Raw genomic sequence first — 13,551 nt, 5'->3', positions numbered from 1 at the left:
TGCTGGGGGTGGGGGGTGGGGAGGGAGGGCAGGGAACAGGCGGAGACCCTGTAAGGGCAAATATAACCCTTTCTTTCAGAACTTCATCCTCTGTCCTTCTCTTTTTTTCTTTTGCCACTGGGATCCAAACCCTTGACCTTGGCACTGTAACACTGTGCTCTAACCAACTGAGCTAGCCAGTAGCCCCATTCTCTTTTTCAAATTCAAATGTATGTAAATCTTGTTAATGGCTAAACAAACCTCTTGCCAGTGTGACACCTCAGGAATATATCCTGAAGGACGTTGGAGCTATTTCTGAAATGTAATTGTAGAGAAGGGAAAAAAACCTCTACCTTCTTAGGTTTGTAACTGGGGCCTACAAAGTAAACTGACAAAAGGCAGATTAACAGGAGAAAAAGCATGCACTTTTCATCTTAAGTTTTTAATTTTACATGCACGGAGGCTTCAGAGAAAAAGGAAAAACCAACGATGCTGTTAAGCTCAGGCAGTCACATACCATTTTTAACAGGTGATGAATTATGGGAAGGTGACTAGGGCATGCATAGGAGACAAGGGTTGTTTAGTAAGGATTATTTGTGCAGACTCTTCTTGGTGCAGAATTTCCATCTTCTGCGTGGCCATAAAAACTCCCCTAGAGAGGAGATTTCCGGCAGTCCTCATTTCTCAAAGTTTCTTTTAGTTAAAGGAAGCTCCAAGAAGCTTTCTTCAATTGTCTTCAGCTCAAAATAATCCCCGTGCCTGTGTACTCATAGCATATGTTGGGATGGCACACTCTGATCTCCTTCATAATCATCGAGGAAGACAGCACCTTGTGGAGGACACTGACATTAATAAACACATGCATTTCACAGGGCCATAGCCTATAGCGTAGTAGGACCAAAGTCCTTAGTTTAGCAGGACTAAAGTCCTGTAGTTTAAGTCATAGCCCAACTCTTTAGAAAAACACATGGAAACACTAAGATTGGGAAAAACCAGAAAAACTTTCACAGGACTGAAGTCTTTAATGTAGATAAGAGAATTGAAACACAGCAAAAGTGATTGCTCTGGGGGCAGTTGCCCTTGGTGCCGCTAAACCTAAATAATGGGAAAGTATGTGAACTAAAACCTTCAAGGCTCTTCTGCTAGTTACTGGTTGGGGGATGTTCCACATCTTACCCTCAGCTGTTTCTTGGAGTTTCTTAGGGAGCTAAGCACTGCTATAGTGATTATTTCATTGTTTTTGTATGTCACATAGCTTAGTTCTATTACTCCTTTTGATGGTAAACTGCTTGAACTATTTTAAGTTACAACTGCTTTAATGAAGATTGTCCTGTAGCCAGTTTGTTTGTTTTCACTATGACTGATTAACCCCCTGTGTTTCTTCTGTAACTTTCTTGCCTGTACAATAAAAGCTGAGAGAAAACCTGACCCAGTGCTGTGCCTGGGACCCTTCTCTCTTGAAGGAGTTCTCCCTGCAGACAGACACTTCAGGCCTCTCAGTGCTCTGCATACGTGAGCTCTGAGTAATCCTTTGCATCTCAGTCACTCTATGAGAGGTGATGACAACACTCCATCTTCCAGCTGCCTAGAAGGAGATGGGCCTCACTTCAGATGTCACCTGGCTCTGAACTGCAAAACCTCCCTGAAGTACTGAATGGGTGGTATCCACTCAACTTGATGAAAGGGTGAGGTTGCTGTTTATCTTTTCAGTCTCTTAGTGAGTTGCCTGTGATGCGCATGATGTTCTGGTTTAATGCTTATTCAAAAATAAAATGGTTTTCTTTCTCTTCTCCCTCTGTGGAGGGGTTTTCTGGGTTGGGGAGAGATTTTGTTTTTTGTTATATTTGCCCAATAGGCACAGATGTACCTGAGGTCAGAGTGGACCCCTAGCAGAGCTGCTGCCCTTCCTCTGATGGGACAACCCTGGGCACTGGCCACTGGGACTCACCATGTGTGCTAGAATTAGAATGCATTCATTTAAAGTCCTTTATCTTCTGCAGTTGTTATTAGAATAAACTGATCCAGCCACTGTCTATTACATTAAAGGTTGTGTTCTGTTTCTTAGAACTCTTGGTTACAAGCAACAGAAATGACAATTCAATCTGGTTTCAAGCATATGGCATGTTTATTACTAGGATATCTCACAAAGCAGGGGCCGCAGGATAAAATAAGATTGTGGCCCCAGTGCCAGACTAATCCGTCTTTTTGTCTCCCAGCTCTGTTCTTTTCAGCCCCCACTGTATTCATCTGGCTTTCTCCACACACGATAAACACCACAAACAACAGTTCTGTAGCCTTCTCACCCTTCCCAGATTCATCCACCAGAGCAACAGTCAAGAAATGCTCTTTTTTCCTGAAATCCAAAACCTGGGAGGAAAAGAAAGAAATACTACATGCTAATTTTAATTGTAATGACCATACATTCATTTGCTCATGTTGCCATAAGAAAATACTGCAGACTGGATGGCTTAAACAACAGAAACTCATTGTCTCTCAGTCCTGGAAGCTGGAAGTCTGAGATCCAAGTGTAGGCAGGGTTGGTGTCTCCTAAGACCTCTCTCCATGGCTTGTACACAGTGTCTTCTCCCTGTGTCCTCACATGGTGATTCCTCTGTGCTTGTCTATGTCCTAATCTCCTTATAGGACGTCAGTCCTATGGGATTAAGACCCACCCATATGACCTCCTTTTATCTTAATCACCTCTTTAAAGGCCCTTTCTCCAAATACAGCCACATTCTGAGGTCCTGGTTGTTAGGAATTCAACATATGAATTTGGAGGGGACAAAATTCAGCCCACCACAGATAGTGAACACAGGGACCCACCATGTGCAGGCACCGTACAAGTGTGTTTATTAGATTATGATGTTCTGTGACAACCCTCTTATCTGGGCACTGACATTATCTATCAGGCCCAAGGGCTTGTGGCTCAGCTCAGGGCAGGTGTCCACCTGCATCTCATGCAAAGACCACAGGATGGCCATGGGGAGTGGAGCGGCTCATGCCCAGTGGGAAGCCTGTGGCTGGGGGCTGGGATGGTGGGGGCTGGCTGGTCACCATGAGCTGTCCCTTAAGAAGGGTCAGAGGGTGAGGCCAACAGGAGGGTTCCAGGATTCTTTCTAGAAGCTTCCTGCTGTGCTCCAGTCAATGGACAGTTCTAGCTATGAAAGTTCCATACCCTCACCACACACTAGCCTCACCCTCAGCCCCAACAGGACCCTCCAAGAAGGCCCTGCTGTGGCCTCCCCTTCCCTGATGCACTGTCTGTGGGGCTCCCAAACCAGAAAAAAAATTTACAGACTTTATTTTTTAAGAGCAGTTTTAGGTTCATAGCAAGATCGAGCAGATGCCATCAAATATCAATACAGAGCCCTATTGCTCAGGTTCAAAAGGCACCAGTATATGGAGGGTCGAATAAATAAATAGAGAAAAAAGGAAAAAAAACCACAAGAAATAAAAAAGTAAAAAATAAGGATGATTTTAAAATTTAAAAAAGAAAAGAAAAGGAAATTTTAAAAAAGAAAAAAATATGTTTATATCAAGTGGAGGAAAAATAATTTTCTCCAGACCCTTCATAATTCTCAGCTGTGCCTACCTGTGGCACAAGACAGACTAACAAGAGCAAAACAGAAGTTTAATAACACACATACCTCTTTGTACACATGGGAGATGCTCAGGAAAATCTCCAAGAGTAAATCTCCAAGAAGTGGCTCTGACTTCAGACTTACATAACCATCTTTCTCTGAACCAAGAAAGGGGAGACTAGTTCTGGATAGGAGGCCAGGAAAAGCACCTTAAACACAGGTAAGAAACATTATGCAGAGCTCAGTCAGTGCTGTTTTCACTAAGAGTCTCTAGTGAGTTAGTCACCTTCTTCTTGGTGCTAAGAGAGAGCCATCCTTACAGATGGAGACTTTCATTATAGATATAAATTTCCCTTACAAAAGGGTAACTTCTACTCTCTTTTCAGGGTTTCTTCTGTGTTGGCTATTTCCTCAAATAATCAGCTTAAAATAATCCTTATGCCAAAGATGTGTATTTGGGATAGTGTGTCCCAAACCCTATCACTGAAGCATTCTACATGGTGGAGGCTGTGAACTGGCCTCCTGAGTGATGATATGTCACATGAAATCCCCAGGAGGCTGAATGGATCAGGACATGCCACCGTAAACTATGCCACTTTCATATATTGATTATTTTGAGTGAGGGCCACTGAGAAACAGCAAACATATAAGGAGTTTCCTGCCCTCCCCCTTTCTACCTAAAATCAGGGTATAAATTTAAATTTTGTAAAGGAAATTTCCATTTGTACAGATGCCCCCTCTCCCGTACCAGGAAGAGGAGATCGATTCATCACCAGAGGTGAGTCTATCTACCATGAGTTTCCCCCATACATTCCCTAGTCACTTCTCCACAATTTATTGCTCTTTGTGAAAATGGTATAGAAGCCCCTGGGTCTAACTGCCTCTTTAGGTTTTCAGTTCTCTTATGTGAAGCTCCCATATATGTGTTGACCTAAAAGAAACTGAGGCCAAATATTAAAAGCATAGCATTTATTAAGCCAGTGTGGCCAGTTAGCTCACTTGTGGGGGTGGGGGGGTGTTGATAACACCAAGGTCAAGGGTTCAGATCCCCATACTGGCAAACAGCCACAAAAAAAAAAAAAGGATTTATTGAGCCAATATGACAATTGCAACCAGGGAAATGCATAGTCAGGTCACCCTGAGAAATGAGTTCCAGAGAGAACCAGCAGAACTTAGCATTTATAACCACAAGAAGGAGGAAGGGTCAAAGGACAGTGAGAGAAGACAGTCCCACCTCATCTCTTCATCAACTTTCTATTTGTTGTACATTACATATAGATTTGGGATTGTTACTAGGTTACAACCTACATGCAGGGATCCAGGATGAAGGTCACGAGGATTATTCTAGGTTATTGTATGGCTTCCTGGTGCCATTACAGCTGCTTCTAAGTAAAATGGTCTTATGATAATGTTTTCCAGGACAGGTGGACATGATTGCTGACTTATCCCAGATCCCCCAAGGCACTATAATTTAGCTGACCTGGTCAAAGCAGATTTTTTAGTTATCATATGTAAATTTTTTTTAAAAGATGAAACATGTATGTCTTTTCTCCTGTTAATCTGTCTTTTGTCAGTTTAATTTGAAGTCCCCAGTCACCGAATCTAAGAGTGTACAGGATATTTTCCCCCTCCCCTACAAAGCCCGTGATGTACATGTTGTAAGTGTGAGAAATAACCTTGCTATGGTGAGCCTCCAGGATGCAGGGTTGTCTGTTACTGCAACAAAACCCTGACAGATACAGCACAGGCTCTACTTTGAGTACAGAAAAAAATAATCACATTAGTTCGCAAAAAGTCTGGAAACCAGGTCCTATAAGAAATTGTGGCAGGCATGAAGATATTAGGGCTAAAGAAGGGACAACCTGGTGGTCAGGGAGCAAGGTTTGGGAGAAGGTGTAGGGTTGATAAAGTAGAGACCAGATATTTGAAGATCTCCATCTGATAGAAGAAGTCAAGGACATGCTCCATGTTACTTCAAAAGGGCTGGAAAATTCTGGGCTGCAGACACCAGACATAACACCATTTCCACCAGATTCCTGGGAAGGTGGGCATGCATCGCACTCACTAGGACGTGGGTGCCAATCACCAGGGTCATGTTGTTACCAGGCACGGGTCCGGCTGCTCCCTTTCAAAAACAAGCCACTGAAAAGTCAAATGGTGGTAAAGACGGAAGTCAGCTTTTATTCAGAAATACCAGTGACCTGAGGAGAGGTGTCAGGCTAACCATCTCTCCAATAAACCTGAAGGAGAAAGGCCAGACTCGTATTTACTGAGGGGTTTTTAAAGAGGGAATTGAGGGAAGGGACTATGGAAAATGAAAAGCAGGACGGAGGGGGACACGAGCTGTGGGGGCTCCGTTCAAGGAGCCGGGTGCAAGGTCTCACCAAGACTCCACCTGGTTTCTGCTCCCATCCTTGTGGTTATCTCAGGGTCTGGATAGTGTGTGCATCCTGGCAAGTCTGCAGCTTCAGGCTGTCTGGAAAAAAGCTTTACGTTTCTGTAAATAATGTCATCTTGCCCCATATCAAGGTTTAAAATATCAAATAACCATGGGAAATGAAGGAACTCAGAAATACATGCCAAGAAAAAAACTGTCCTTTTAAAATTTGCCTGGAGCCCATGTAGTTTTAGGTCCCAACGTGGCTTCAATCCTGCTCACTCTAGCAGTGACAGAACAAGTTGGGCAGGCCCTGTAACGCCAGAGTCCTGTATTAGTCTGTTTTCTGTAGCTTATAATGGAATACCTGATACTAGATCATTTATAAAGAAACGGAATTTATTTCTTACAGTTTTGGAGGCTGGGAAGTCCACAGTCCAGGAGGTGCATGTGGTGAGGGCCTTCTTGGTGGGGACTCTCCACAGGGTCCTCTGGTGATGTAGGGTGTCACAGGTAAGAACAGCTCCCTTCTTAGAAAGCCATCAGTCTACACCCATGATAACCCATTACTCCATGAATGGATGAATCCATTCTTGAGGGTGTAGTCCTCATGATCCAATCACCTCTCAAAGGCCCCACCTTTCAAGTATCATAACAGGATTTCCCACCCTCTTAATACTGTTAAAGTGGGGGTCAAGTTTCCAGCACACGAACTTTGGGGGAACACATTTGACCCATAGCAGGTACCTTCCCACACCAGCACCACACAGCACTATGGATCTGATATCAAAAATTGATATCAAATGCCCTTCAGTGTTCCCTATATTTTATTCCATACAATACTGCCTTTAAGGTTTATAGGAACGCCAACTGTTCTCCCAGCCAATGTCACTATAAAATGTGCAAACACCCCTCAGCTCCCACAAACCAGATGGTGAGGGGGCAACAACTTGTGGCATTCCAGAAGTCTTAGAGCAAATCAAAGCTTTAATAATGACAAAGACTCACCCCTTGACCAAACTTCAGTCAGGTGCCTCTGGGCCCTCTTTTCCATGAGGCCTCAGCCTTGGACCCTGTCTTCATCCTGCCTAGCACAGTCTTAGCAAAAAGTCCCGCTAGGTCAGTTTAGAGAGAGCCCCCCACCCTTGACATCTCATCAGGCTGCTGTGGTTTGAATGTCTCCCCAAGCTCAAGTTGGAACTGAACCCCAGTGTGGTGGTTAAAGGTGGGGCTTTTAAGCGGCCATGAGGACAGTGCCCTCTGAATGGGTTGGTCCATGCGTGGAGTAACGTGCCGATGGTTTAATGGGCATGGTTCTGATGGCTTTGTAAGCAGAATTTCAGCTCTCTTGCTCAGGCCATTCTCACCACATGATTTCCTGCACCATCTAGGACCCTGCAGAGACTCCCTACCCAGAAGAAGGCCCTCACCAGAGGCGCCCTCTGGACCGTGGACTTCCCAGCTTCCCGGAATCGAAGAAATAAATTATATTTCTCTATAAATTACCCAGTTTCAAAGTTCTGTTATAAGCAACAGAAAATGGACTAATATACCAATCCTCATCCCTCACCTTTGATTTTTAAGTCTGTGTTCTGTCCATCACAAGAACCCTGTTTGGTGAGTTTAGCAAGAAGCCCCCTACCCTTGATGTCCCCTCTCAGTAATGTCCCACTCACTTACCGCCTCTCTGTGTTCGTTGGCTGTGAACCCCCTGCGGACCCTGCTATATTCAGAATCGAGCTCAGTCCTACACGGTGGTCTCTTTCCCCTATTGCAGTAGACCCACATGACATCTGCCTTTGCCACCTTTAACTCGTGTCTGCCTTGGTTGATCTTCAACAATAACCTCTGGAGGAGATCGGAATATGTCACCCTAGAATATGCCACTTTGACATTAAGATTATTGTGAGCTGGAGGAAGCTGAGAAAAACACGGACACAGGAAGAACTCTCTGCCTTCCCTCTGTCTTCCTAAAAGGAGAATGGAAATTCCTCCTTGTGAAGGTGTCCCCCTCTCCCACACGAGAACAATCCTGTCACCAAAGACAGAGACAGCACTGAGGCGGATCTGTGTAAATCCATCTTGTTAAATGACCGTTATCTGTTATGTTTCCTTATGTATTTGCCTTCCCACAATTTACCAGCAAGAAGCCCAGACCTCCTCTGCTTCCCTTTGTCTAGTCACTTACCCACAATTTATCACCTGTTGTTACAGTGGCTGTAAGTCCCCACGCTTTTTAGCTATTTATGTTTTTTGGTTTTTTCTTTTAACATCTGTGAAGCCCCCACGCACATTATTAAAAAATTAGCATCAGGACGGCCAGTTATCTCGGTTGGTTAGAGCGAGGCGTTATGACACTGGCTTAGATCCCCTCACCAGCCAGCCACCAAAAAAAAAAAGAAAAGAAAAAAAGAAGAAAAAAAATAAATAAAAAATAGTTAACACCAAATAAAATAAATAAGGTTTTCTTCTGTTAAACTGTCTTTTGTCAGTTTAATTCACTAAGAGAGTATAGGAAAAGGTTTTTCTCCCCTACACCTCAGAAAAGTAAATACTACAAACATAAGACTTTTCATTTGAAAGTTTATTCATATTTTTTCTACACTCAGTTTTGTAAATTTCAAATAATAATTGTTTGATTTGGAATTCGGGTTTCCATCCCTCAGACTCATGGTGGCAAACATGGATGGAAACAAAAATAATTAAAATTAAAATCATACAAACTTCACAAAACCAAGTAAGTAGAAAAGAGCTAGATATGCTGCCAGTCGCGCGCTGGCTTCATCAGGCTGTCGTGGGTGAGGTGAGACCCTGACACCCGAGGCCTGTAAGGCCCGAGTGCTTTCAAGTGGGGGCATATTTTCCCAGGCATTTGGGAGGCCACCCTGATGGCAACCTGCAGGCCACATAGGGCTCACCAGTGTGCAGCCAAGTGCTGTGCCAAGCACCCCTTACTGTTTGTGTGGTGGATTTGGAACTTCCACTGTTTGACAAAGTGTCACTGTTGGGCTGGATCGCAGACCCCTCTGCCTCGTCCTGTGCAGGTCCTGAGTTAGGTAAGGGAAAGAAAAACCGAGCAGCTGCCAGCAAAGTGGACATGCTTTATTCTTCAGACACGAGCGCCACCAACCAGCAGTTCAGAGCCGCTGCCTTCCATACTGAAGTACACAACAGCGGCAATGAGCCAAGGGGTGCCCGGGCACATGCGCACTAACTCTACTCTTACGTCACTTATTTACAAAGGATGTGCCGAGTCACACCCAGCTGGACATGAGGCGAGGGGGCCCCACCAAACCAACTCCACTTCCCCTTCAGAGCAGTCTTCCACGAGGGACACCTACACACGTGCCACCACTCAGATTGACAAGGCCCTTGAGGTGATGGGGCCATCGTTGAGGCAGTGCCAATGGCTGTGACAGCAGTTTGAAGGGAGTGGGGGGCTGTGTGGCCAGCACAGGTAGTCAGAGGGGACCCCTTATGAAGTCCCCTCCCTTGTTACACTTGCCTCAGGTCTGCATGAGCTTGGCTGGGAAATGAGACACCAGCCCCACTAAACACTGCCACACAATGCCTGTCCTGCCTGGGCTGGTCAACGATTTGTTCAGGAACATCCCCTCAGTGTCTATGCTCATGGCTGAGTTGTGGACACACACACTTGTTGAAAAGTTAATTGCTGGCTCAAGGGTGACCAGATCAATCTGTCATATGGAAGGTGGGCCAGACCCACACCTGCATGCTCTTCCCTGTGGTGACCATGCACAGCCATCTCCCTTCCACCTTCAAGTACTTGTTCTGGGCCACCAACTCAGCCCAGTCACTTCCTAAGAAGACTGAATGGCAGCTGGAGTCTCCCTTGAATCCCAACGGGCTGGGATTTGGGGGCAACCTCCTGCCCAGGAGCCACATACTCGGCCCCTCCCTGCACCTCCTCACTGTTACACTGTGACCACGTTTCCCCCTTCATCACACTCTGTGGTTCCCTGGGAGGGAGGCTCCTTGGTGGCCCCCAGCAGGGGTGTATGACACCTGCAGAGTGATGAAGAATGTGGGAACCCAGGTGGCCAGTCATGACTAGGATCATCCCCCAAGTTCAGGAAGGGGCCGAGGGCAACAGAAGCTGGGGGTCCAGGTGCCCTTGTCCAACCTCTGACTGCCCAGTGTTAGGACAAAAATGCTGAGTGAAGACACACGAGACAAAACTCTTTGTAGATATTTATTCTCCTTCAAATAACAGAACCTGACAGCCCAATATACAGTGATAAAATACTCTGCAATATAAATACAACTTACAGAAATTTCTATCAACAAAACCTAAAGAAACTTCATTTTTACCTTTGTATATTTAGACAAAAAAACTCTACACAACATATTAAATATTGGAAATGACACCTACTTCAAGGTAATTTAACCTAGTGACACTTGTTTTATAACACAAACACCCCAAGTAGATAAGTTCTCCATATTTCCATAACTTAAAAATTTGTGCTATGAAGTGAAAGTCTGTAGTGATGTGTAATGCAATAGACTCCAAAAGAAGATGTGAAATGCTCTAATGTTACATCTGAAAAAGTAAGTTTAAGAAAATATAAAAATTATCAACATGTATTTTGTACAGTCAAATAAATTAGCCAGGTTTTCTCTATTTCACACTTCAGAAGGACATCGTGGGTAGATGGAAATGTCCACGTCTTCCTGTTGAAGTCGGGGCCGTTTCTTCTCAATCCTGTCTAACTCTCCAGCACTTGGAGGACGTTTTATTTTATGACAGATTACTAACCCAAGGATTATATTTGGACGTGGTGACTCAAGACCTGAAAACAAAATATTTGTGTGAATTTTAGAATCTAAATCCAGTTTTCATCCTTCAGAGGTAAATTTTATTAAGGGCTTTCACGTGGGAAATTCTGTGGGAAAATAAAGCCGAGTGTTTGAGGAGCTTATTGCAAAAGAACGAATGGTTCCCGTCCCACGAAGTCACCACCAGGCCTACCCAGCCCTGATGGTGGCCGCTGAAAGGGAGGGATTAGTCCCCTAGCCACCAACTACAGAACCAAGCGCCCAATTCAAGAGTAAACTCACCCCAACGGTCAGAACTTGTTACATGTTTTATAAAAAATTACACACAATGCTAAAGCAATAGCATGGTGGAGGCGGCGGGAAGGGCACTACAGCAATGACTAACATTGTTAACCTCCAGGGATCAAAAGTGCGTGTGGACCAGCATGTCTTTTAAACAAACGGATCTCAGATACGCTCTTATGTGCCTCTTGTGACATATCCAGAAGGTAACAGCCCTTTTTGTCATTCACTTATGAGTTGCAACACATAAGTTAAGCTAAATATACTAGTATTAGGTGTTAATGATTAAGGACCAATTCAACTCAATTTACAATGACCAAAAGGATCATAATCAGTAAAGCACAAAAACCATTAGGTAAATTCATTAGTTTCTGGTACCAGAATTACAATGAATGAAACAATAATGCTGACTGAAATAGCTAGAGTAGATGTTTGAGGCTTAGAAAAAAATTCAATGAGCATTAATTTATCAAAAACTAGCTAATGTTTGAGTCTTTGTAAACACAGGGCTTGTGCTTAAGTAAAGCGCCGAGGCATTCAGCACACTGGTGGGGAAGGACAGTCACATGGAGACAGACTGGGAGCTTTGGGGTACAGCATCCGTTTACAGAATAGGTATTTGTTAAGAAACGGTTACCCCAAAGATCCTAAGTTGTGACAACTTACATCAGGAATGCTAACATTCCCATAATGATCTCCCACCCCCACACTCACACTCCATCAAGAATTCCCAAAGGGGAACTAACTAAACAGCCAAGTCACAAACAGTAACTTACAGAAAAATGGTTCACGAAGGACAGAATATTTGTTTCAATAGCATAAGGATACAATCAGTCAGACTGTATAAATTCAATTTACAGATAACATTACATAAAATACAGGAGGTAATCACACTTTTTTCTTACAATTTAAAGCACTGCTAAGATTGTCCTGTTCTTTTTGTGATTTAGAGATGATCACACATCACTTCACAGTGTTGTTTTCATAGTTCTAAATATGTTTGCTTTGAGTCTTCCAAAATTCAGTACGGAATTGATTACTGAAAGCTGAGCACACGAGGGCAGGTGGATGTCCTGCCCGCCACTTAGGAGGAGGACACCAGGTTGAACTCGGGCAACCCGGCCTCCGCAGACTGACGCCGCTCTGCTCCCCTCCCTGCTTAAGGGTGTCCTAAAGGTCACCTGCTTCACAGGCTGCTGTGTAAGAGACTCGTGTTGAAGGCACCCATGGGTGAGCTGTGATCCCAACATATCCTAGTACCACGCCACCCTCCTCTCATGAGAACTTTCTGTCGAAACGTCCTCTCCCTGCCCCATCTGGTAACAGCAGTGTGTCAGCAAAAGAAAAGGCAAAGGAGGGGATAGCATGTGGCGTCTGGCCACCACACTGAAAAGCACTTCCAAAATTTCCTAATTAGCATTCATTATGGGTATTTTATCTTCAAATACTACTTCTTTCACCATAATAGATATTTACCGAATACTTTATAGCTAATTTAAACACAGAGTTTTGGGGTTTGGTCAATTGTTAAATCAGCTATCATGACTTTGTGGACAAACTATCTCTGCTGCAGATGGTCCCAGAGCTTCAGTACAGGTTTAACTGCTGAGCACATTCGGACCTACTGAGTCACAGCTGAAGTTCTGTCTGTGGGGCAGTTCTGTAAGCCAGGCTCTCTCCCTACAAACTTGGTCTCAGGAGCAGAAGTAGGAGTGGGCTTGGCTGGGGTGGGGGTGGGGCACCAGACAGGAAGGACTGGGGGGTCTTTGCATGCGGAAGTCACCAGGGACTACCTCACTCAGGGAAAGGCTCAACTTCTAAAGGGCTAACATCAGGGCTCTTGCACAAATCAAGTTTCTTTCATCAATCAACTGCGTGTGCTGGGTTAACCATTGTGTTAAACTCAGGAAGATTCGGTCCCCAGGCTTCATAATGTGGTTCACTCAACTATCTTTTAATAGCCTAATATGCTTATTGATGAAAACAATTAGTATATCCCAGCCCTGGCAAGCTGGCTTTGACCTTTGTTGTCTTATACATCAGAGGTGAGGTTACTTAATATTTATGTTGGTCTTGAAAACAGCAAGCTGTCTAGAGATTGGGATCTAAAAGCAGCTGGTTTTTTAGATGCTTTCAACTCTCGCCCATCTCATCTGCACACACTGGGAAATGATCTAGTAAAGCTCCACAGTTTTGAACATCCCCAGCAAAATTCCCAAAGTTTTTAAATTTAAATAGGCCTTTCCCAAAATGCGTACCCCTATCCTGAAATAGTCAAATCTTATCACCTGACTCACATATTTGTTATGTTATGGTTGCATGAATATTTGAAATATAACTAGCACCTTGGAAATAACTTATATTCCTGAAAGAAACAATAAAATTCACCTATCTTGGACCTTAGAAGAAATGTTTACTGAGATGAAGGGACTTGTCTCAAATCAATGATGCTCTACACTGCTGTAAGGTGTGTCCAGCATGACGATACCAAACACATGAGGGCAAAGGGAAACATGAGCACCCCCAACTGTGCCC

The sequence above is a fragment of the Cynocephalus volans genome, chromosome 4 (genome assembly GCF_027409185.1).
Source record: "Cynocephalus volans isolate mCynVol1 chromosome 4, mCynVol1.pri, whole genome shotgun sequence".
Taxonomy (NCBI): Eukaryota; Metazoa; Chordata; class Mammalia; order Dermoptera; family Cynocephalidae; genus Cynocephalus; species Cynocephalus volans.
The sequence above is the reverse complement of the archived record's forward strand: the minus strand, read 5'-3'. Positions refer to the sequence as shown.